The sequence below is a fragment of the Triticum dicoccoides genome, chromosome 3B, assembly GCF_002162155.2.
Source record: "Triticum dicoccoides isolate Atlit2015 ecotype Zavitan chromosome 3B, WEW_v2.0, whole genome shotgun sequence".
Taxonomy (NCBI): domain Eukaryota; kingdom Viridiplantae; phylum Streptophyta; class Magnoliopsida; order Poales; family Poaceae; genus Triticum; species Triticum dicoccoides.
In genome coordinates, this window is record NC_041385.1 from 14,483,098 (window position 1) to 14,508,079 (window position 24,982).

Genomic DNA, 24,982 nt, shown 5'->3' on the forward strand with positions numbered 1-24,982 from the left:
TGGACCGTCGACGCGGCTCCTCTCCTCGCGTTCCTAGTCCTTCGCCAGGAGATTGGAGGAGATGCTCTATTCCGCACAGCGAGCTGGTGACGCTCCAAGCGGAAGGATATCTTCCTCTGGCCTTTATGGTTCCGGTTCGAGCCGGGCTGGCCACCTACAGAGGTGGGAAGCAAGCGAAGGTCATCCCTAGTCCCTCCAAAGGGGAGCGGGTATGCTTCATCCCTTATCTAATAAGGGGGCTCGGATTTCCTGTACATCCATTCCTCCGCGGGCTCCTGGAGTTCTACGGACTCCAGCTCCATCACCTAACGCCCGCCTCCATTCTACATATCGCGGGTTTCGTAGCCCTTTGCGAGCTATTCCTGGGCGTCGAGCCCCATTTTGCGCTGTGGAAGAGGCTATTCTGCCTCGTACCCCGCTCTTACGAGGGGTCAATATATCAAGTGGGCGGCGCCGAAATATGGCGCATCGCCGGGACTGGATACCTATCCGGCACCCCTAGGACGGCGTCCGAAGACTGGCCTTCAGAATGGTTTTATATAGAAGACGCTCCATTGCCTGACCCAGTTCGGATCGGCCTCCCTGAGTTTAGCGACGCTCCTCTGAAGAAACGCCTAAGTTGGCGCCCACGGAGCCCTCAGCTGGAGGAAGACAAGAGCGTCCATTATTTGATGGGCCGGATAAGGCTGTTGGCCCATTCCGGATTGACCATGATCGGAGTCATGGCCACGTGCATTATGCGGGGGGTGCAGCCGCTGCAATACAGGGGCCACCCGATGTGGGATTTTAACGGGGAGGACGACGCCACCCGCCACGGCCGCAAGTGGCCGGGCTCGGCCGAGGATCTGGTGAAGATCCTGTCCAGCCTGTACAAGGGGGAGAAAGAAGACTTCCTCCGTACGAACCCATTGAACGGGTTTTCCATGAGTAACCCTCGGAGCTGGGTAAGCGGACGTTTATTCATCCGACCCGTGCTTCTAAAGCCGAGTTCCTTACTCTGTGATTTTGACGCAGGAACTGCGCCGGGATGTGGAGGACACTCACAGTCCGGCTCCACAACCCGAGGATCCGGGAAGATCCCTCGATCCGACCTCCGAAGAGGATCCGGATATAAAGGTGGAGCTAATTGATGGGGTATTCCATTAGCTCAGCATCGATAATGCTTTAGTCGCCATTACGGCCGACTACCCCGGCTTGTCACCTGCTTCCCAGGTACTTATGACCGGATTCTTAACATCATTACTCCATCTTCGTGCGTTTCTGACCACTATATACAACGGTGTTGTGCAGGCTGCACCTTCAAGGCGGGAAGCCGAACCTGTGACGGCTGGCCAACAAGGGTCAGTTCGGCCCAGCAGGCGGAAGAGGAGTGCGGCGCGAGTCAAAACGTCGCCGCAAAGGTATAGCTCATGGTTCGTTATTTAGAACAACGTCCCTAGGAAGTGTTTGAGTGCTTATGTCTTTTGTAGGAGAAAAAGCGCCCGCCGGACTGCGGGAGTGGAGGTTGCCAATCCAACCTCTACCAGCCAGGCTCCAGCACCTGGTCTGGAGGGGGAGGCGAGCGCAAGGCGCGAGCCGGACACTCCTCCGACGGAGGATGCCGACAAACTGTCCGCCACCAAGTCTGAGGTGGAGAGCGCCATGAACCATAGGCGCCGCCGGACAGTATTTCGTGACGCGTGCTTCTCCCCCGAGGCGTTGAATGCCTTTAACGCGGGGGACGCGCACCTTCATGCTGCTCAAGATGGTTTTACCAAAGCCACGGAGCAGTATGTAAAAGACATACGGGTAAGAGAATTTAATAGTTATATATGCCAGTAGCCCCCGAGACTTAAAGTAGTTGTATTAACTGATTTAAGGATCATATGAAACGTAGGATCTTACCGAGAAGAATACCCAACTGTCTCAGGAGCTGCAAGAGTGCAAGGCCCAACTTGAGGCCGCACTCGCTGCCGCAGGAGGAAACACAGGGACCTCTCCTGGTAACGCATTATTTTAGAAAGATAAGTAGAGTTTGGCCTGTGCGCACGTCTAAAAATGACGTTGCAGGTGCTGCCGGGCAAGATCCGGACAGGCAAGAACTTCTGCGCCAGCTAAAGGCCGACGAGAGGGTGCTGCATAAGGTGCAGCATGAAAGGAACAAGCTCCAGGATGCCCATGCCCAGCTTGGAGAAGAGCTGAAAGGCGTTCGGGCCGAGCTGTCTGGCTCCGTTAAGGAGAATCAGCGGCTTCGTCGCGGCATCTATAGTAAGTGCTTAAGCAAATTCCTTTGAAATGAAGAGTTCGGCGAGGAAGTCCATTGACAAAATATGTCTGTAGGTATACTCACAGGTCGCCCTGCGGAGGAGATGCCCGTATCAACGGGTGATCAACTTCCCGAATTGTTGCAACTGATCGAACGAGTTCGGTACGCAATGAGCGGCGTCATCCAGGCTTTATGGCCAGCCTTCTCCCTACCCGAGGGCCTTGGGGAGCTTGCGGAGAAGCTTGAGGGAGTGCGGTAGTGCTTCCATTTATGGAAGATTTCAGCTTGCCGCCAAGGTGCCAGGGAGGCCTGGGCCATGGTGAAGACGCGGTACAAGAAGGCGGATCCCAACCACATGGCCGAGGTCGGACCTATGGGGCCCGATGGGAAGGAGATCCCTGTGAGTTTAGTATACGGCCAAGTAGAGTTGGCCGCTAAATTTTCCCAACAGGACTGTAAATTAGACAGCCTGTTAGACTGAATTGAGGAAGAATACAGTCAGTCGATTTGACAATGTATTATAAAATGACATGTAAAATGCCTTCTAGCCGGATTGTAGATCGTTTGTCTTTGCCGACCTTTTCGCTTCGACCTCGAGACCCTAGAGTCCGGAGTGTGTCCGAATACCTTCTCGGCTATGAAACAACCGGGGTATGCATGGAGACCAGGCATAGGGGTCATTAGTGCTTTATCAGACAAGTGCCCAACTAGTTATGTTATATTACATGGTTAGTAAGAAACATCTTCCAGGGAGAATAGTTCTGTTAAGGGTTCCTTTCCTCTGGGGGAGGCATGCCCTAAAGTGCATGTCCGGACTGCGAAAAAAGCAGAAAAACATCTGGGGGCAGATAAATAAGTAGGTAAGAAATCATCTTCAAGTCACCGACCGAATATTCCCTTAAGAACGCTAGCTTTCGGCTTCACCCAGTCTGAGGTACACATCCGGCTGACCCGGCAGTAACGATCGCAGAGGTGCTCCCTTTACCTCCTAGCCGAACAATCGGGAACGTAGGGGTAAGTACAGGAGCCAGGCAACCCAGCTTGGCCAAAACTTAAGTCATATCGATGCATATAATGGTGAGTAAAAGGTACATGTGGAAGCTTGACACATGTGCTGGGCATGAAGCCCTTATAATTGAGCTTCTGGAAAAGAAGCCCCCAGGTATAATGAGTGCGGATGGCACATCAAGTGTTATGCGAACAATGCGCAAGTAGGCCCTTAAGGGCTTTTTAGCAAAAGGGTGAAGAGAAGAAAGAGAAACAAAAGATAGCTGAAGTGTAAAAATTTGAACGGGGGAAGGGGACGAACTCTTAGTCCGGCGCTAGGCATAGAATCTTCGGAGGCAGGCTGCGTTCCATGGGTTCGGCTCGAGTCGGTTGTCCGACGCATTTCGTAGACGGTACGCTCCGCCGGTCAGGACTTGATCGATAATGAAGGGCCCCTCCCATTTGGGCTTGAGCTTGTCCTTTTTCTTGTCCGACGGGCGTAGAACTAGTTCGCCAACGTTGTAAGTCTTGGCCCGTACTTCTCTGCTTTGATATCTTCGAGCCTGCTGCTGATAGAATGCAGAACGAGCCTTGGCGATGTCGCGTTCTTCCTCCAATGCGTCCAAGCTGTCCTGCCGATCCAGCTCAGCTTCTCTTTCTTCGTAAATGCGCACTCGAGGTGAGTCATGAATGATGTCGCAGGGCAGGACTGCCTCTGCGCCGTATACCATAAACAATGGTGTGAATCCGGTAGTACGGTTGGGCGTTGTCCGCAGCCCCCAGAGTACGGAGTCGAGCTCCTCTACCCAGTGCGTGTCAGATTTCGTGAGTGACCGCACTAGTCTGGGTTTAATGCCGCTCATTATTAGACCATTTGCTCGTTCCACTTGACCGTTGGTTTGAGGATGATAGACTGAAGCGTAATCGAGCTTAATGCCCATATTTTTGCACCATGATTTAACCTCGTCGGCCGTAAAGTTCGTGCCGTTATCGGTGATGATGCTGTGGGGGACACCAAAACGGTGTACTACCCCGGAGATAAAGTCTATCACTGGTCCGGACTCTGCCGTTTTGACTGGCTTGGCCTCTATCCATTTGGTGAATTTGTCCACCATGACCAACAGGTACCTTTGCTTGTGGGTTCCTCCTTTAAGGGGTCCAACCATGTCAAGCCCCAGACCGTGAACGGCCAGGTTATGGGTATAGTTTTGAGGACAGTGGGTGGCATATGGCTCTGATTAGCAAAGAGCTGACAACCGACGCATCATTGGACTAAGTCCTGAGCATCTGCTCGGGCCGCCGGCCAATAAAATCTTGTACGGAATGCCTTTCCTACAAGGGCCCGAGTTGCGGCGTGGTGTCCGCCTAGTCCGGCATGAATTTCAGCCAGGAGGTTTCGCCCTTCCTCTTCGGAGATACACCTTTGAAGGACTCCGGTTGTGCTTTTCTTATAAAGTTCTCCCTCATAGACCTTGTAGGCTTTAGATTGCCGGACAATGCAGCGGGCCTCATTTTGGTCTTCGGGAAGCTCCTGCCTAAGCATGTAGGCGAGGACTGGTTCTGTGCACGGGGCAATTACTGCCATTATGTCGTGGGCTGAAGGTGTTATGTCATCGGCTGAATCGCCGGTTGGTGCGGCTTGTTCCGGTTTGTTATTTCCGGACTCCTCTTCCCATAGTACGGATGGCTTGAAGAGCCGTTCCAAGAAGATGTTAGGAGGGACAGCGTCGCGTTTTGCGCCAATGCGTGCCAGTACGTCGGCTGCTTGGTTATTATCCCGGGCTACGTGATGGAATTCAAGTCCTTCAAACCGGGCTGACATTTTTAGGACAGCGTTGCGATATGCTGCCATTTTCGGATCCTTGGCGTCAAAGTCTCCATTTATTTGGGATATTGCGAGGTTTGAATCCCCGCGCACCTCTAGGCGTTGAATGCCCATGGAGATTGCCATCCGGAGACCATGTAAAAGGGCCTCGTATTCGGCTACGTTGTTGGAGTCCGTGTACATTATCTGAAGTACGTATTGGACTGTGTCCCCGGTCGGGGACGTCAATACGACGCCAGCCCCCAATCCGGCCAACATTTTAGAGCCGTCGAAGTGCATAATCCAATTGGAGTATGCGCCGTACTCTTTAGGGAGTTCGGCTTCGGTCCATTCAGCGACAAAGTCAGCCAAAACTTGTGACTTTATAGCTCGCCGAGGTTTGTAAGTTATATCAAATGGTAAGAGCTCAATGGCCCATTTTGCAATCCTGCCCGTCGCGTCGCGGTTGTTTATAATGTCGTTAAGTGGTACTTCAGAGGCCACTGTTATCGAACACTCTTGAAAGTAGTGTCGGAGCTTCCGGGATGCCATGAACACCGCATACGCTATCTTCTGATAGTGCGGGTAACGGGACTTGCAGGGGGTTAACACAGTGGATACGTAGTATACTGGTTTTTGAAGAGGGAATTTATGCCCTTCTGTCTCTCGTTCGACGACGAGTACCGCGCTTACAACTTGATGCGTTGCTGCGATGTATAACAACATTGGTTCGCCCAGGTTGGGCGCAGCCAGGACCGGATTTGTTGCCAATATGGCCTTTATTTCTTCGAGTCCGGCAGTGGCAGCATCCGTCCACTCGAAGTGTTCGGTGCGCCTAAGGAGGCGATAGAGGGGCAATGCCTTTTCTCCTAGACGGGAGATAAAGCGGCTTAGAGCCGCCACACATCCAGTCAATTTTTGTATTTTCTTGAGGTCTTTTGGGATATCTAGCTGTGACAGAGCTCGAATCTTGGTTGGGTTTGATTCAATTCCTCTACCGGATACGATGAAGCCCATTAGCTTTCCAGCTGGTACGCCGAAAACGCATTTTTCCGGATTCAACTTGATGTCATATGCTCTGAGGTTGTCGAATGTGAGCCTCAAGTCATCTACTAGAGTTTCGACGTGTTTGGTTTTGACGACTACGTCGTCTACGTATGCCTCTACTGTTTTGCCGATCTGGGTGGCCAGACATGTTTGAATCATGCGCTGATATGTTGCGCCGGTGTTTTTAAGTCCAAAGGGCATCGTGTTGAAGCAGAATGGTCCATATGGAGTGATGAATGCCATTGCGGCTTGGTCTGCTTCCGCCATCTTAATTTGATGGTATCCGGAGTATGCGTCAAGGAAGCACAATGAATCGTGTCCTGCAGTAGCATCGATTATGTGGTCGATGCGGGGGAGGGGGAAGGGATCCTTTGGGCAGGCTTTGTTGAGGTCTTTAAAATCGACGCATAGGCGCCAGGATTTGTCCTTCTTTGGTACCATTACCAAGTTTGCTAGCCAATCCGGATGTTTAATATCTCTGATGAATCCGGCTTCCAATAGTTTGGCTAGCTCTTCTCCCATTGCCTGTCTTTTGGGTTCGGAAAATCGTCGAAGAGCCTGTTTGACTGGCTTGAATCCTTTTAGGATGTTTAGGCTGTGGTCTACCAATCTGCGTGGGATTCCGGGCATATCCGAGGGGTGCCAGGCGAAAATGTCCCAATTTTCCCGAAGGAATTCTCGCAGTGCGACGTCTACAACAGGGTTCAATTGTGCCCCGATGGAGGCCGTCTTTGTCGGGTCCGTTGGGTGGACCTGGAATTTTACTATTTTATCTGCTGGTTTAAAGGAGGTGGACTTGGATCTCTTATCGAGTATCACATCGTCCCTATTCACCGTAGAGCGCAGCGCGGTGAGTTCCTCTGCCGCTAAGGCTTCGGATAGTGCCTCCAGGGCTAATTCGGCTGTCTTGTTTTCGGCGCGGAGTGCTATGTCCGGATCACTAACGAGAGTGATTATTCCGCCGGGCCCAGGCATTTTGAGCTTCATGTACCCGTAATGCGGTACGGCTTGAAAAATTGTGAATGCCTCTCGTCCTAATATAGCGTGATATACGCTGTTGAACGGGGCCACTTGGAACGTGACTTCTTCGGATCTGTAATTGTCCGGCGAGCCGAATACCACATCGAGTGTGATTTTTCCTGTGCAGCGCGCTTCCCGGCTAGGGATTATTCCTCTGAAGGTTGTGCTGCTTCGCTCAATGCGGCTCCAGTCTATTTCCATTTTTTGAAGGGTTTCCTCGTAGATGAGGTTTAATCCGCTGCCGCCATCCATGAGGACCTTTGTAAGTCGAAAGCCGTCCACTACTGGACTAAGTACCAGTGCGGCTGGAGCTCGGGCTGTTCGGAATTTAGGTTCGTCGCTGGCGTTGAAGGTGATGGCTGTGTCGCTCCATGGATTTGTTGTTGCTACTTGGTAGACTTCGGCGAGGCTGTGGATTGTTCGTTTTCGCATATTATTTGATGCGAAAGTCTCAAAGACTGTTGATACTGTACCGATATTGTTGGAGTGTTTTTCTGGGGCTAGAAGCTCCTCTCCACTTTTGGCCACCTGCCGTAATATCCAACATGCTCGAAGGCTATGTGTTGGGACGGCGCCTTCTGTACTGTGAATTTTACAGGGTCCGCTAAGCCATCCCTCCAGTACGGTTCCGTGCCCTCTATGGGGTATTTTCTTTTTGATTTTTGTGTCCGGTGCCTGAGTATAGTGCACCCTTTTGTTGCGGACTAGGGTTGTATTTGGGGCCGGATTGTCCCAAAATTTATTTTCGGTTTTCCGGACACTCTCCATCGCACAGTACTTTCGTACTATGGACGCCAGGTCGGCAAAGCGTGTAATTTCACGACGGCTGACGGCGTTCAAGATTCCCTCGTCCGTGCAATTATTGCAAAAAATTGAGATTGCGTTTTCCTCTTGGCAGTCCTTTATCCGGTCCATGACCAGGAGGAATCTGGCCCAGTAATGATGTACTGTTTCGGCTGGCTCTTGCCGGATTAGAGATAGATCACATATATCTGGACGGGTGGGCCTAATTGAGTCCGGGACCCTGTCCATCTTGAGGCTCAAGGGCCGAGAAGTTTCCGAATTTAGAAAGTGGAACGTTGTCCAATGAGTCCGGTCTGATGCCTGACTTTATGTTCAGCGCTTGATCAAAATCCGCACCTCCACGGGAATCCGGCATGGAGGGTTCGGTAGCCCGGACACGACTAGTTTTCAATATGGGAGAAGGATCGTCGCGATGTCCCTCTACCACCGTGACGTGGTGGGTAACCTGGGGAGAGTTAATCTCTCTCAGATCGGTTTTAAGCCCGATCTAATTGTAGTCTGTAGCGACTCCCAGGGCGGCGATCCGATCCAAGAGTTCGTTTACAAACGAGAGCTCTGTTGGATCTAGCTGCTCGGTGAATTCTGAGTTGACGTGCAGATTGCTCTCGATGACCCGAGAGGTCATCGTTGAAGCGGTGGCCGGACAGGCGGTCATAAGAAAACCTCCTAGCCGGATAGTTTGGCCGGCGGCCAAGGCTCCATTGGCGAAGATACCGTCCTTGAAGACGGGAAGAGGCATCCTTCCTATCGGTGACGGCACAGAGGAACTCTCAATGAAAGCACCAATGTCGGTGTCAAAACCGGCGGATCTCGGGTAGGGGGTCCCGAACTGTGCGTCTAGGCAGATGGTAACAGGAGACAAGGGACACGATGTTTTACCCAGGTTCGGGCCCTCTTGATGGAGGTAAAACCCTACGTCCTGCTTGATTGATATTGATATTGTGGATGTTACAAGAGTGGATCTACCACGAGATCAAGGAGGCTAAACCCTAGAAGCTAGCCTATGGTATGATTATAAGGGTTGTTGTTGTTGTCCTACGGACTAAAGCCATCCGTTTTATATAGACACCGGAGAGGGATAGGGTTACATAGAGTCGGTTACAATGGTAGGAGATCTACATATCCGTATCGCCAAGCTTGCCTTCCACGCCAAGGAAAGTCCCCTCCGGACACGGGACGAAGTCTTCAATCTTGTATCTTCATAGTCTTGGAGTCCGGCCGATGATAGTTCGGCTGATGATGGGTATCCGGCTGTCCGGACACGCTCTAGTCCAGGACTCCCTCACTCGTGGAAGAAAAATATTCTATGGCGTTATTGTCACACAATTATCTTTGGCGTACAGTGAAGTGGGTTGATGTTTGCTTCCCTAAGGACCAGGGTTCTAGGTATAGCGATGTCTTGGCATATGAATGTGTCCATTATACTGAGGTGGGTGTGGCACATTGTCGGTGTCAAAACCGGCGGATCTCGGGTAGGGGGTGCCGAACTATGCGTCTAGGCGGATGGTAACAGGACACAAGTGACACGATGTTTTTACCCAGGTGCGGGCCCTCTCGATGGAGGTAAAACCCTACTCCTGCTTGATTAATATTGATGATATGGGTAGTACAAGAGTAGATCTACCACGAGATCAAAGAGGCTAAACCCTAGAAGCTAGCCTATGGTATGATTGTTGTTCGTCCTACGGACTAAAACCCTCCGGTTTATATAGGCACCGAAGAGGGTTAGGGTTACACAGAGTCGGTTACAATGGTAGGAGATCTACATATCCATATCGCCAAGCTTGCCCTCCACGCCAAGGAAAGTCCCATCCGGACACGGACGAAGTCTTCAATCTTGTATCTTCATAGTCCAGGAGTCCGGGCAAAGGTGATAGTTCGGCTATCCGGACACCCCCTAATCCAGGACTCCCTCAGTAGCCCCCGAACCAGGCTTCAATGACGATGAGTCCGGCGCGTAGGGTGTCTTCGGCATTGCAAGGCGGGTTCTTCTCCAAATCCCGTGTACCTGTTTGAATAGCATCCGGCTTCTTGTAAATATTGCTCTGCTCGGCTTCCACGCCCAATAATGGCCATCTTCCACATGTCGAACGAATGTGAAAAGCCAGGGCATTTTTACATTATACCCCCCTAGCCACGCAAATGAGCTGCCTATAAAAGAGACGAGGATCTAGATCCGAATCACACCATCCTCCCTTCGCGAGCATTCATCAGAGTGCATCTGACAGAGATCCATTCCATCATGGACAGTCGACGCGGCTCCTCCTCTCGCCCTTCCAGCCCCCAGCCTGGAGATTGGGAGAGATGCTCTGTCCTGCACAGCAACTTAGTGGCGCTCCAAACCAAGGGATTTCTTCCCCCAGCCTTCATGGTTCCGGTTCGAGCCGGACTCACCACCTATGTGGGCGGAAAGCAAGCGGAGAGCGTCCCCAACCCCTCCAAAGGAGAGCGGGTGTGCCTAGTCTCTTATTTGATAAGAGGGCTCGGATTTCCAGTTCATCCGTTTCTCCGGGGGCTCCTGGAGTTCTACGGCCTCCAGTTGCACAACCTTATGCCTGCCTCTATTCTGCATATTGCGGGCTTCGTGGCCCTTTGCGAGCTGTTTTTGGGCATCGAGGCTCATTTTGCGTTGTGGAAGAAGTTGTTCTGCCTTGTGCCCCGTTCTCAAGAGGGGTCAATATATCAAGTGGGCGGAGCTGAGCTATGGCGCATCGCCGGGACCGGATATCTATCCGGAACCCCGAAGAAGGCGTCCGAAGACTGGCCTTCGGAGTGGTTTTATATAGAAGATGTCCCCCTGCCGGACCCTGTTCGGATCGGCCTCCCTGAGTTCAATAATGCTCCTTTGAAGAAACGCCTAAGCTGGCGTCCACGGAGCCCTCAGAAAGAAAATGACAGGGACGTCCTTTACCTGATGAGCCGGATAAGGTTGTTGGCTCATTCCGGATTGACCATGATCGGGGTCATGGCCACATGCATTATGCGGGGGTGCAGCTGCTCCAGTATAGAGGCCACCCCATGTGGGATTTCAACGTGAGGACGATGCCACCCGCTGCGGCCGTAAGGGGCCGGGATCGGTGGACGATCTGGTGAAGATCTTGTCCGTGTTATGCAAGGGAGAAGAGGAGGAATTTCTCCGCATCAACCCAAAGAACGGATTTTCTATGCACAATCCCCCGAGTTGGGTAAGCGGATATTTCTTTTTGCCTATCCGATCCATATTCCCATAGTCAAGTATCTCATTTTGTGATTTCGGCGTAGGAACTGCGCCAGGCCGTAAAGGACATAAACAGCCCGCCTCCACAACCCGAGGATCCAGAACGGTTCCTCGATCCGACCTCCCAAGAGGATCCGGACATATCAGTGGAGCTGATTGATGGGGTATTTCACCAACTGAGCATTGATAATGCCTTGGTCGCCATTACGGCTGATTACCCCAGAATACTTCCAGTCTCACAGGTAATTGAGACCAAAGTCCCAATACTTTGGAAATGACCCATCCGTGCTTATTTTTGATCACCGTATACCGATGACGTTTCGCAGGGGGCTCCCTTGAGGCGGAAGGCCAAGCCCGCGTCGGCTAGCCAACAAGGGGCAGCACGGCCCAGCAGGCTAAAAAGAAGTGCGGTCCGGATTGAAACTCCGGCGCAACGGTATGGCGTGTCACCTTACTCTCAGGCTTTATTCCTGGGAGACGTACTAACGCTCATGCTTTTTCAGAAAAAAGAGCGCTCGCTGGACTGTATCCGGAGAGGTTGCCAATCAATCCTCCGCTCGCCAGGCTCCAAAGCCAGGTCTAGAAGCGGAGGCGAACACGAGGCATGCGTCAGATGCTCCTCCGACAGAGGATGCCGATAGGTTATCTGCCACCAATTCCAAGGTGGAGAGTGCCATGAATCACAGGCGTCGCCGGACAATTCTTCGCGACGCGTGTTTCTCCCCAGAGGCATTGAATGCCTTTAATTCAGGAGATGCGCACCTCCGTGCTGCTCAAAATGGTCTAGCCAGAGCCACGGAGCAGTATGTAAAAGACATACGGGTGAGAAAATTTGATAGTTATATGTGCTAGTAGCCCCCGAGACTTGAAATAGTTAGAATAACTGATTTAAGGATCATTTATTATGCAGGATCTTACAGAAAAGAATACCCAACTATCCCAGGAGCTGGAGGAATGCAAGGCCCAACTTGAGGCCGCACTAGCCTCAGCGGGGGAAGCCAAAGAAACCCCCTCTGGTAATATATGCTTCAAAAGATAAGTAACTTGTGAAGTGCGGTATGTGTAGAGGTCTGACAATAATATTGCAGATGGCACCGGGATAGATCCGGAGAAGCAACATCTCATGCGCCGGTTAAAGGCCGGCGAGAATGTCCTTACAAGGGTGAGTCCAGAGAAAAATAATCTCCAAGATGCCAACACCCAGCTGGGTGAAGAACTAAAGGATGTTCGTGCCCAACTGTCTGACTCCATTAAGGAGAATCAGCGGCTTCGACGCGGCATTTTTAGAAAGTGCTTAAACGAACTTTTGAAAAAAAAGTTCGGCATGGAAGTCGACTAACAGAGTTATATCTGTAGGTATGCTCACAGGCCGTCCTGCAGAGGAAATGCCCGGTTCTACGTGTGACCTTCTTCTCGAGCTCTTACAACTGCACGAACGAGTTCGGCAGGTGATGAAAGGCATCGCCCAGGCCTTGTGGCCATCTCTCTCCCCGCCCGAAGGCCTTGGAGAGCTTGAAGAGAGGCTTCAGGGAGCGCGGCGGCGCTTCCGATTATGGAAGATATCGGCCTGCCGTCAGGGCGCCAGGGAAGCCTGGGCCATGGTGAAGACGCGGTACACGAAGGCTGACCCAAATCAAATGGCCAAGGTCGGACCTGTGGGGCCCGATGGGAAGGAGATCCCTGTGAGCTTAGTGTACGGCCAAGTAGAGTTGGCCGCAAAGTATTCCCAGCAGGACTGTAAACTAGACAGCCTATTAGATGGCATTGAAGAGGAATACAATTAGTCGGATTGACTATGTAATTAAAGATGACATGTAAGATGCCTTCTAGCCGGATTGTAGATCATTTGTCATAGCGGACCTTTTCGCTTCAACCTCGGGACCCAATAGTCCAGAGTATGTCCGAATACCCTCACGGTTATGTAAGAACCGGGGCATGCATGGAGACCAGGCGTAGGGGTCATTAGTGCTTTATCAGACAAGTGCCCAACTAGTTATGTTATATTACTGGTTAGTAAGAAACATCTTCCAGGGAGAATAGTTCCGTTAGGGGTTCCTTTCCCTGGGAGGCATGCCCTAAAGTGCATGTCCGGACTGCGAAAAGAGTAGAAAAACATCTGGGGGTAGATAAATAAATAGGTAAGAAATAGTCTTTTAGTTCACCGACCGAATATTCTCTTAAGAATGCTAGCTTTCGGCTTCACCCAGTCTGAAGTACACATCCGGCTGACCCGGCAGTAACAATCGCAGAGGTGCTCCCTTTACCGCCTAGCCGAACAATCGGGAACGTAGGGGTAAGCACAGGAGCCAGGCAACCCAGCTTGGCCAAAACTTAAGGCATATCGATTCATATAATGGTGAATAAAAGGTACGTTCGGAAGTGTGACACATGTGTTGGGCATGAAGGTCGTATAGATAAACTTCTGTTAAAGAAGCCCCCAGGTATAGTGAGTGCGGATAGCGCGTCAAGTGTTTGCGAATGATGCGCGAACACGCTTTCAAAGGCTGCAATAGAAAAGGAGGGAGAAGGAGAGGAACATAAGACAACGAATATAAAAATGTAGACGGAGGAAGGAGACGAACTCAGAATCCGGCGCTAGGCGTAGAATCTTCGGAGAAGGACTGCGTTCCATGGGTTCGGCTCGAGTCAGTTATCTGACGCATCTCGTAGACGGTACGCACCACCGGTCAGGACTTGGTCGATGATAAAGGGACCTTCCCATTTGGGCTTGAGTTTGTCCTTTTTCTTGTCCGGCAGGCGTAGAACTAACTCGCCAATGCTGTAAGTTTTGGCCCGTACTTCTCTGCTTTGATATCTTCGAGCCTGCTGCTGATAGAATGCGGAACGAGCCTTGGCGATGTCGCGTTCTTCCTCCAATGCGTCCAAGCTGTCCTGCCGATCCAGCTCAGCTTCTCTTTCTTCGTAAATGCGCACTCGAGGTGAGTCATGAATGATGTCACAGGGCAGGACTGCCTCTGCGCCGTATACCATAAAAAATGTTGTGAATCCGGTAGTACGGTTGGGCGTTGTCCGCAGCCCCCAGAGTACGGAGTCGAGCTCCTCTACCCAGTGCGTGTCAGATTTCGTGAGTGACCGCACTAGTCTGGGTTTAATGCCGCTCATTATTAGACCATTTGCTCGTTCCACTTGACCGTTGGTTTGAGGATGATAGACTGAAGCGTAATCGAGCTTAATGCCCATATTTTTGCACCATGATTTAACCTCGTCGGCCGTAAAGTTCGTGCCGTTATCGGTGATGATGCTGTGGGGGACACCAAAACGGTGTACTACCCCGGAGATAAAGTCTATCACTGGTCCGGACTCTGCCGTTTTGACTGGCTTGGCCTCTATCCATTTGGTGAATTTGTCCACCATGACCAACAGGTACCTTTGCTTATGGGCTCCTCCTTTAAGGGGTCCAACCATGTCAAGCCCCCAGACGGCAAAGGGCCAGGTTATGGGTATAGTTTTGAGGGTGGTGGGTGGCATGTGGCTTTGGTTAGCAAAGAGCTGGCAACCGACGCATCGTTGGACTAAGTCCTGAGCATCTGCCCAGGCCGTCGGCCAATAAAATCCTGTGCGAAAGGCATTGCCTACAAGGACCCGGGCTGCGGCGTGGTACCCGCCGAGTTCAGCATGAATTTCAGCCAGAAGGTTCCGCCCTTCCTCTTCGGAGATACACCTTTGAAGGACTCCGGTTGTGCTTTTCTTGTAAAGCTCTCCCTCATGGACCTTATAGGATTTAGATCGCTGCACTATGCAGCGGGCCTTGTTTTGGTCCTCGTGAAGTTCCTGCCTGGTTAGGTAGGCTAGGAATGGTTTCGTCCACGGGGCAATGACTGCCATTATTACGTGGGCTGAAGATGTTACTTCGTTGGCAGAACCACCAATTGTGTCAGACTGTTCGGCATCGGGTAATGCGGTTGGGTCCCGGTTGTTATTTCCGGAATCTCCCTCCCATAGTACAGATGGCTTGAACAGCCTCTCTAGGAAGATGTTGGGAGGGACGACATCGCGCTTTGCGCCAATGTGTGCCAATACGTCTGCTGCCTGGTTGTTATCCCGGGCTATATGGTGAAATTTGAGCCCTTCAAACCGAGCTGACATTTTTAGGACGGCGTTGCGATAAGCTGCCATTTTCGGATCCTTGGCATTGAAGTCTCCATTTATTTGGGATATCGTGAGGTTCGAATCCCCGCGTACCTCTAGGCGTTGAATGCCCATGGAGACTGCCATCCGGAGACCGTGTAGAAGGGCCTCGTATTCGGCTGCGTTATTGGAGTTCGTATACATTATCTGGAGTACGTATTGAACCGTATCTCTGTTTGGGGACGTCAAAACGACGCCAGCCCCCAAACCAGCCAACATTTTGGAGCCATAGAAGTGCATTATCCAGTTGGAATATATGTCATACTCTTTAGGGAGTTCGGCTTCAGTCCATTCGGCGACGAAGTCGGCCAAAACTTGCGACTTAATAGCTCGCCGTGGCTTATAGCTTATGTCGAACGGGAGGAGCTCAATTGCCCATTTGGCAATCCGGCCCGTTGCGTCGCGGTTGTTTGTAATATCGTTAAGAGGTACTTCGGAGGCTACTGTTATTAAACGCTCTTGAAAGTAGTGTCGCAGCTTCCGGGATGCCATGAACACCGCATACGCTATCTTTTGATCATGCGGGTACCGTGACTTGCATGGAGTTAGGACAGTGGACACGTAGTAAACTGGTTTTTGAAGGGGGAACTTGTGTCCGTCCGTTTCTCGTTCGACAACGAGCACTGCACTCACAATTTGATGAGTTGCCGCGATATATATTAGCATTGGTTCGCCCGTGTTGGGCGCGGCCAGGGCCGGGTTTGTTGCCAATATGGCTTTTATTTCTTTGAGTCCGGCCGTGGCGGCATCCGTCCACTCGAAGTGTTCGGTGCGTCGGAGGAGGCGGTAAAGAGGTAACGCCTTTTCTCCTAAACGGGAGATAAAGCGGCTTAGAGCTGCCACGCATCCCGTCAATTTTTGTATTTGCTTGAGGTCCTTTGGGATATCCAGTTGTGATAGAGCTTGGATCTTGGCTGGGTTTGCTTCAATTCCTCTACCGGATACAATGAAGCCCAAGAGATTTCCAGCTGGAACGCCGAAAACACATTTTTCCGGGTTAAGCTTAATGTCATATGTTCGGAGATTATCGAACGTGAGCCTCAAATCGTCTACTAGAGTTTCGACGTGCTTGGTTTTGACGACCACATCGTCTACATATGACTCCACTTTTTGCCGATCTAGTTTGCCAGACATGTCTGAATCATGCGCTGATATGTTGTGCCGGCGTTTTTGAGCCCAAAGGGCATTGTGTTGAAGCAGAATGGGCCGTATGGGGTGATGAATGCCGTTGTGGCCTGGTCGGGCTCTACCATCTTAATTTGGTGGTAGCCGGAGCAGGCGTCAAGGAAACACAATGAATCGTGTCCTGCGGTAGCGTCGATAATTTGATCGATGCAGGGGAGTGGGAAGGGATCCTTTGGGCAAGCCTTGTTGAGGTCCTTCAAATCGACGCATAGGCGCCAGGATTTGTCCTTCTTTGGTACCATCACCAGGTTTGCTAGCCAGTCCGGATGTTTTATATTTCTGATGAATCTGGCCTCCAATAGTTTGGCTAGCTCCTCTCCCATGGCCTGTCTCTTGGGTTCGGAGAAACACCGAAGAGCCTGTTTGACTGGCTTGAATCCTTTTAGGATGTTTAGGCTGTGCTCGGCCAGCCGGCGTGGGATTCCTGGTATGTCTGAAGGGTGCCAGGAAAAAATGTCCCAATTTTCGCGTAGGAATTCTCTTAGTGCGGCGTCTACATCAGGGTTTAATTGTGCCCCGATGGAGGCCGTTTTCGTGGGGTCCATTGGATGGACTTGGAATTTGACTATTTCGTCCATTGGTTTAAAGGAGGTGGACTTGGATCTCTTATCGAGTATCACATCGTCCCTATTCACCGTGGAGCGCAGCGCGGTGAGTTCTTCGACCGCTAGGGCTTCGGATAGTGCCTCAAGGGCCAGTGCGACTGTCTTATTTTCGGTTCGGAGCGCTGTGTCCGGGTCACTAGCAAGAGTGATGATTCCGTTGGGCCCGGGCATTTTGAGCTTCTTGTACCCGTAATGGGGTATAGCTTGAAAAATTGTGAATGCCTCTCGCCCTAATAGATCGTGATATCCGCTGCTGAATGGGGCCACTTGAAACGTGACCTCCTCGGACCTGTAATTATCTGGCGTGCCGAATACCACATCTAGTGTGATTTTTCCTGTACAGCATGCTTCCCGACTGGGGATTATTCCTCTAAAGGTTGTGCTGCTTCGCTTAGTGCGGCTCCAATCTATTTCCATTTTTTGGAGGGTTTCCTCGTAAATGAGGTTCAATCCGCTGCCGCCGTCCATGAGTACTTTTTTGAGGCGAAAGCCTTCCACTATTGGACTGAGGACCAGTGCGGCTGGTGCTCGGGCTGTTCGGAATTTAGGTTCGTCACTGGCATTGAAGGTAATAGCCGTGTCACCCCATGGGTTTATTGTTGCTACATGGTAGACTTCGGCAAGGCTGCAGAGTGTTTGTTTCCGCATATTATTTGATGTGAACGTCTCGAAGACTGTTAATACCGTACTTGTATCCTTGGGCTGATGCTCTGGAGCTAGAAGCTCTTCGCCACTTTTGGCCACCTACAATAGTATCCAACATGCTCTAAGGCTATGAGTTGGAGTGGTGCCCGCTGTACTATGAATTTTGCAGGGTTTGTTGAGCCATCCCTCCAGTATGGTTCCATGCCCTATAGAGGGTTTTTGCTTTTTGGTATTTGACCCAGGTGCCTGGCGATGATGCACCCTCTTATTTCGGACTGGGGTTGTATTCAGGGCCGGATTGTCCCAAAAATTGATTTCGGTTTTCCAGGCGCTTTCCATCTCACAGTACTTTCGTACTATGGACGCCAAGTCAGCGAAGCGTGTAATTTCATGACGACTTACGGCGTTGAGGATTCCCTTGTATGTGCAATTATTGGAGAAGAATGTAATCGCGTCCTCCTCACGGCAGTCCTTTATCCTGTTCATAACCAGGAGGAATCTGGCCCAGTAACGGTGTACTATTTCTGTGGGCTCTTGCCGGATTTGGGATAGATCGCTTATGCTTGGGTGGGTGAGTGGAATTAAATCCGGAACCCCGTCCAATCTTAGGCTCAGGGGCCAAGAAGTTTCCGAATTCGGAAGCTTGGGTTCTTGGATGTTGTCCAATGCATCTGGCCTGCTGCCTGACTTTAGGTTCAGGGCTTGAGCTACGTCCTCCCCTCCATGGGAATCCGGCATGGAGGGATCAGGAATACGGACATAGCTAGTCCTTAAATAGAGGAAGGGTCGCCGTATTGCTCCTCAACCACGGCAACATGGTGGTTAACCTGGGGAGAATTAATCTCTCTTAGATCGGTTTTGAGCCCAATCTGATCGTAGTCTGTAGCGACTCCTAGGGTGGCAATGCGATCCAAGAGCTTGTTTACGGAAGAGAGCTCCATCGGATCTAACTGCTCGGCGAGTTCCGAGCTAACGTGAAGATTGCTTTCGATGACCCCAGAAGTCATCGTCGGCGCGGTGGCCGGACAGGCGGTCATAAGGAAACCGCCTAGCCGGAGAGTTTGGCCGATAGCCAAAGCTCTTTTAGCAATAGTGCCGTCTTTAAAGACGGGACGAGGCATCCTTCCAGATGGCGACGACACATAGGAACTCTCAATGAAAGCACCATTGTCGGTGTCAAAACCGGCGGATCTCGGGTAGGGGGTCCCGAACTGTGCGTCTAGACGGATGGTAACAGGAGACAAGGGACACGATGTTTTTACCCAGGTTCGGGCCCTCTCGATGGAGGTAAAACCCTACTCCTGCTTGATTAATATTGATGATATGGGTAGTACAAGAGTAGATCTACCACGAGATCAAAGAGGCTAAACCCTAGAAGCTAGCCTATGGTATGATTGTTGTTCGTCCTATGGACTAAAACCCTCCGGTTTATATAGGCACCGAAGAGGGTTAGGGTTACACAGAGTCGGTTACAATGGTAGGAGATCTACATATCCGTATCGCCAAGCTTGCCCTCCACGCCAAGGAAAGTCCCATCCGGACACGGGACAAAGTCTTCAATCTTGTATCTTCATAGTCCAGGAGTCCGGGAAAAGGTGATAGTTCGGCTATCCGGACACCCCCTAATCCAGGACTCCCTCACACATCCTTAGGGATAAGGGGGCCTTTGACTTCAGCTTATAAAATCCAAATACCGGGAGGGTCTCCCTCTCCTGGCATGTGATCGGTGCGAGGGGTCCTAGTTCTGGAAATTACTCCAGTCGATCAAGAATGGGCTACACTTGGGTATCGGTATCTTCATAGGTGATGGTGAGGGTACCCTCTTCTGGCTTGAACTGTGGCTCAGTCGGAACTCGTCACAGGCCAAATTTCTGTCCCTTTTTGGGATTTGATCATATCTGATGCTTTTGGTTTTCTTAGTGGCCCACAATGGGAATCGAAACATCCTGTTCCAATGAACACTTGGCCCCAAGGAAACCTTAGCTTGGATTGAGTTGTGTGTAATTCTTCCACCATTGCTACCAGGGTCCTCGAATGTTGTGTCATGACAACTCGCCATCTCTGGGCTCTTATATGTCAGGTCGGCATATCGTGCCCTTTGACAACGCCAAACCTTGCGTGTATCGTCCACTTGTGAAAATCTTCGCAGCCTCTGAATATAAAAATATTTGTTTGGCATCTCCCCCGTTATCGCCTCTGATCAGGTATGGAGGTGGCAAAACGGCATGGGGCGCGTGATGGACTTTGTCCTTTTTGCGTTGTTTCCGAGACTGGGACCAACATTTTCTTCTCTTGTCCCGCCGCCTTCTTGGCCTGAGTGGCAGGCCCCGGGCCTAGGTGAGTTCCTGGATGCTCCTGCCAATTGTACCGGTAGGACGAGGTGCCTCTTCTGGTTAGTGTTCCTGGCGATTATCTAAGGCCTATGGACTATATGTAACAAGATGGTTATCGAGCGAGTCTTTTTGAGACGTGCTTCTGACTTTGTATTAATTTTTTTTGTTTTGCAGTAGTGCCACCCGCTATGTAGGCAGCAGGACAGGGACCAACTAGACAACATGATTGATGATCTTTTGGTGGTAGGCCTCCCTCACACTTCACCCCCTAGTCATTGATCTTCTGCCTCTAAGGAGTCATGTATCGCCTTTTCTTTTGCTTTTGGGTGTGTTTGTGTTATTGCCCAACAGAACTCTTTTTTACTTTCCTGCAATTGAACTACTTGTATGGATGTGGTGGTTGCTTTATTTATGAAGCGGATCGAAAGCCTATTTCAAGAGTGTATTGATTATTCTTAAGATTGCTTTCATGTGTCAGGACCACTAGGGTTTTGTTCGTCATTGATCTAATCTGATTTTTTTCCAGCAGATGCACCTATGGGCCAAAATCACTATTCTGACCCTTTTTTAAAAGTTAAGCATGATCTGGCCCATGTTTCAATTTTTTTACGAATGTAAACCTTTTCCTACTGCCATGGCCGATCACGGTAGGGTACAACTAGGGGCCTGGCAGTGCAAATAGAGTCCTATAGCTGACGTGGATTACTTCCCTACTGCCAGGGCCACCGACAATAGGCTGTAATACCCTACCACCATCGGTCCTGGTGGTAGGGTACAAAACAGGTAAAAGAGGAGGGGGATAGCTGGCGGGTCCCACCTACCAAACCAGCCCACATCTCCTCCTCCTACCTCATAGAATAGCAGCGCCGACCCTCTCTCCTCCCCTCCACCCCCTTGGATCTCCTTTGATTCTACACCAGTCTTGTAGATCGAGATGCCTCCACGACAAGGAAGGTAACCTCTTGCTATCCCTCCTATTAGTTTTTGTAGAAATATTGTATTTTTGATGCATTATTTGTAATTGACTGATTGATGAGTAGGTTAGTAGTTAGATGGTTGGATGTGGATGGATGGTTTGATTCATATGGATGCGTGCTTGGATATAAATGGATGGTTGATTAATATTGGATATAGATTCATTCATATTGAATAAGTTGATCATATTGCATAGATGTTTATTTTGTGTTGGTTCAAATTGGATATTGGAGATTTTGTGTTAATTCATATTGGATAGATATTTATTTTATGTTTATTCATATACATTTTTTTTCAATGTTGTGGACAGATAGATTCAAATTGATGAATGAATATGGATGGATGGTTGTTTGCTTTAGTAATGTTGTTAAGTTGATCAATATTGATAAGTCAAAATTCATTTTTGTGTCATATTCATAGTGGATAGTTTGTTAGTTGTGGATAGATGCATATATGTTTTTTTTTTGAATTTGTGTTGGAAACAATTTATTTGAATTGGCAATTGTTTGAGTAGGGCTCTTGAAGATGCCAACGGCCCTTGGTACACTAGGCTCGACCCTGCCTTCGACAAGGGCCATCGCGCACACTCAATCGAGAATGGAGAGGTACGTTGTCATGCACATGATCAAATGCATGCAACCTTTTCTGTTCTATACAGAAGAAAAGTCATTGATTATTTTGACTGAAATGTTGGCAGATGTTGCATCCAGTGCGTATGAGGGTTCACACGAAGGCCTGCGAGATGGAGTACTACATGTGGTACAAGTCGTACTTCCAGAGGGCCGGGTTGCTGCCATTTGTGCTCTTGTTCAATCGTGCACCACTGATGATCAACCAATCAGTTCTCACAACCCTGCTTGGCCGTTGGCGGCTGGAGATGCACACTTTCCATCTCCCTTATGGGGAGATGACGGTGACACTCGAGGAATTTGCCATGATCACTGGCCTACCGCTGCACGGCAAGGCTCTCATAGGCTTAAGGATGGCAACTTTATCCATGGACATGGATATCCATGAATATCCGACCCGAATGGATAGGGTTTGGATATGCTTTTGTGTCCATGGGCGGCGCCCAAACCCGACCCGATTGTTCATGGGTAGGGCATGGATATAATCTTGTACCCATGGATATACCCAAACCCGACCCGATATAATGACTTAATGGGAAAAAATTTGCTACCCCTGCCCCACGTTCACATCTCCCACGGCAATTTTACACTTTTTTTATCTAAAACATGCATAAGAAATTACACAATCCCCATCATAACTTTTATAAGTTGATAGTCAATCCCGTCCGAAACATACTCCAACACCCCTTCCCTTATTTTTATCTCCTTCTTAAATGACTCGTAATTCTCATCTATTAGAAAAATACTAAATGATCTTAGGTTGTTACTGGATGTTGACTTACCATAATTGAAGCCTAGCCTGCCACGAGGTGTAGAATGGAAGAGTTTATGTTAATATTGTGTTAAGTATTATTTACATGTCTCGAGAGGACCCAATGGATATCCAGTGGATATGGATATCCATCGGCTTTGGACATGGACATAATTTTTCACCCATGGATTTTTTCATGGGCGGACAAAGACTCTCTTCATGGATATGGATATGGATTTGATATTGTTCAACCAGATCCAAACTCGACCCATTGCCATCCTTAGGCTAAGTGGAGAAGGCCAACTGCCGGCTTTACAAACCTCATTGGTGCTTGTCGGTGTCAAAACCGGCGGATCTCAGGTAGGGGGTCCCGAACTGTGCGTCTAAGGCTAATGGTAACAGGAGGCAGGGGACACGATGTTTTACCCAGGTTCGGGCCCTCTCGAGGGAGGTAAACTCTACTTCCTGCTTGATTGATCTTGATGATATGAGTATTACAAGAGTAGATCTACCACGAGATCGTAGAGGCTAAACCCTAGGAGCTAGCCTATGATGATTATGATTGTTCTTCCTCTTTCTACGGACTAAACCCTCCGATTTATATAGAGACCGGAGAGGGCCAGGGTTTACATAGAGTCGGTTACAAAGAAGGAGATCTAACATCCGAATCGCCAAGCTTGTCTTCCACGCAAAGGAGAGTCCCATCCGGACACGGGACGAAGTCTTGAGTCTTGTATCTTCACGGTCCAACAGTCTGGCTGTCCGGATACCCCCTAGTCCAGGACTCCCTCAGTAGCCCCTGAACGAGGCTTCAATGACGATGAGTCCGGTGCGTAGATTGTCTTCGACATTGCAAGGAGGGTTCCATCTCCGAATACTCCAAAGCAGATTTAAGGATTGTGTCTGACTCTGTGAGATAATTTCCGCACACCACTGTAGAGAGCATAACACCTTACAAATCTAATCTGCTGACAATCTTTTTATGGTGTGCCCTTACGCCACGACCTGGCTCAATACGAGCTGGTTCTTCTCGGCCTGCCTCGACACGCGTTGCGAGGCGGTTTTATTGGTACGCCTTTGTCGAAGCAGAGATCGTGTTCCCCTTATTGCGGGATCCTGCATCAATATGGGCGCGGGCAACCCCACGACGCCTGTTGGGATGACTCCGTGTTTTTAGGCAAGTCCCAAGCGGTTACGCTAAGGACGCTTGATATTCACCCCCTTTATAGAGGGGCCGAGGCCTATCCCTCTTTCCTACCACGCTTGCGCCTTTCCGCATCGCGAGTTCCAACACCCGAAGCCTAAGCGTAGGCACTTCAGACCTTCAATCATGTCTAGATCCAACCTTCAAGGCCGATGGATGGCCTCCTCTGTCACAAAGGAGGACATTGCGAAGCTTAGGGAGGTCAGATATCTGACTGCCGACATCAAGCACAGGCTTCCCGCTCCAGGGCAGGTCATCCCTACTCCCAAGCCCAACGAGAGCATCGTATTTGTTTCTCACTTCCTCCGCGGCTTAGGCTTCACCCTTGATCCCTTTGTGAGAGGGCTCATGTTCTATTACGGGCTAGATTTTCATGATGTAGCTTCGGACTCCATCCTTCACATCTCGTCGTTCATCATCGTGTGCGAAGCCTTCCTCCACATCACCCCGCACTTCGGCTTATGGCTCAAGACCTTCAATGTGAAGCCGAAGATGATCGAGGGGCGACACGCGGAGTGTGGAGGTGCTGCAATTAGCAGGAACGCCAACGCCCCATGGCTAGAGGGATTCTTCCCGGAGGTGTCCGATCTATGGCAGCGGAGGTGGTTTTACGTCATGGCTCCTAGAGGCACAAAGTGGGTGGCTGCCCCCAACTTCCGTTCGGGCCCTCCGCCTCAACTGGCGTCATGGGCCAATGTGGGACTGGATTGGGGGCCTGCTAATGATGTACCAACATTACAAAGCTGCATTCGGGAGCTTCTTGAGAGGGACATTAGCCTTGTCAGTCTAATTCAGGTAATGCTAGTCCGATGGATCTTGCCATTCAAACGCCGGCCTCTCCGGATGTGGGAGTTCAACTCAGCAGGTCCGCGGACTATTCTGCAGTTCTTCGGCATGACGCTCGAAGGGATGTGTAAGTTATTCTTTGGACCACAAGTAATGTGTCCGGACACCACCGAGGATGCGAGCCTGAGCTGCAACCGCCCAGATACCCAACTAAGTAACCTAGAAACCGAACACTTCATTTATATTTATCATAACATTATTCTGAAAACCATCCACGGCCAGGAATGGCTCAGCAAGGCGGAGAGAATCAGGTGTCCGGCACCACTTCCCGAAGGCTCGGCTAGTCCTGCCATAGCCAGGATGCATAGTCGTGTGCTAAGTCAAGTGCCCTCAGGGAAAGACGAAGGGAAAAACAGAGATGCAGAGCTTCACATATTGCACATCCAAACCGGGGGAATTACTTCCTCCATAGAGGAGGATAGTCGGGGAGGGGAATCTACGGTATCCTCCCCCCGCGGGAAGAAGAGGTAAAAGTGCAACTATCCCTAGGTGGTTTTGGTAATTCCTAACAGCATATAGCTCATTGAGCTAACATT

The 24,982-nt window shown here is 50.3% G+C and overlaps 1 protein-coding gene across 1 annotated transcript in view; it reads left to right on the plus strand.

Annotated features, from left to right (window-relative positions):
* Positions 1-20,473, plus strand: part of LOC119274409 (cysteine-rich receptor-like protein kinase 6) — a 29,221-nt gene extending 8,748 nt beyond the window's left edge. The window contains exon 2 of the mRNA XM_037555104.1: positions 20,216-20,473. The gene's annotated coding sequence lies outside the window, so the exon portion shown is untranslated. The remainder of the gene's footprint in view (positions 1-20,215) is intronic.
* Positions 20,474-24,982: the final 4,509 nt, after the last annotated feature.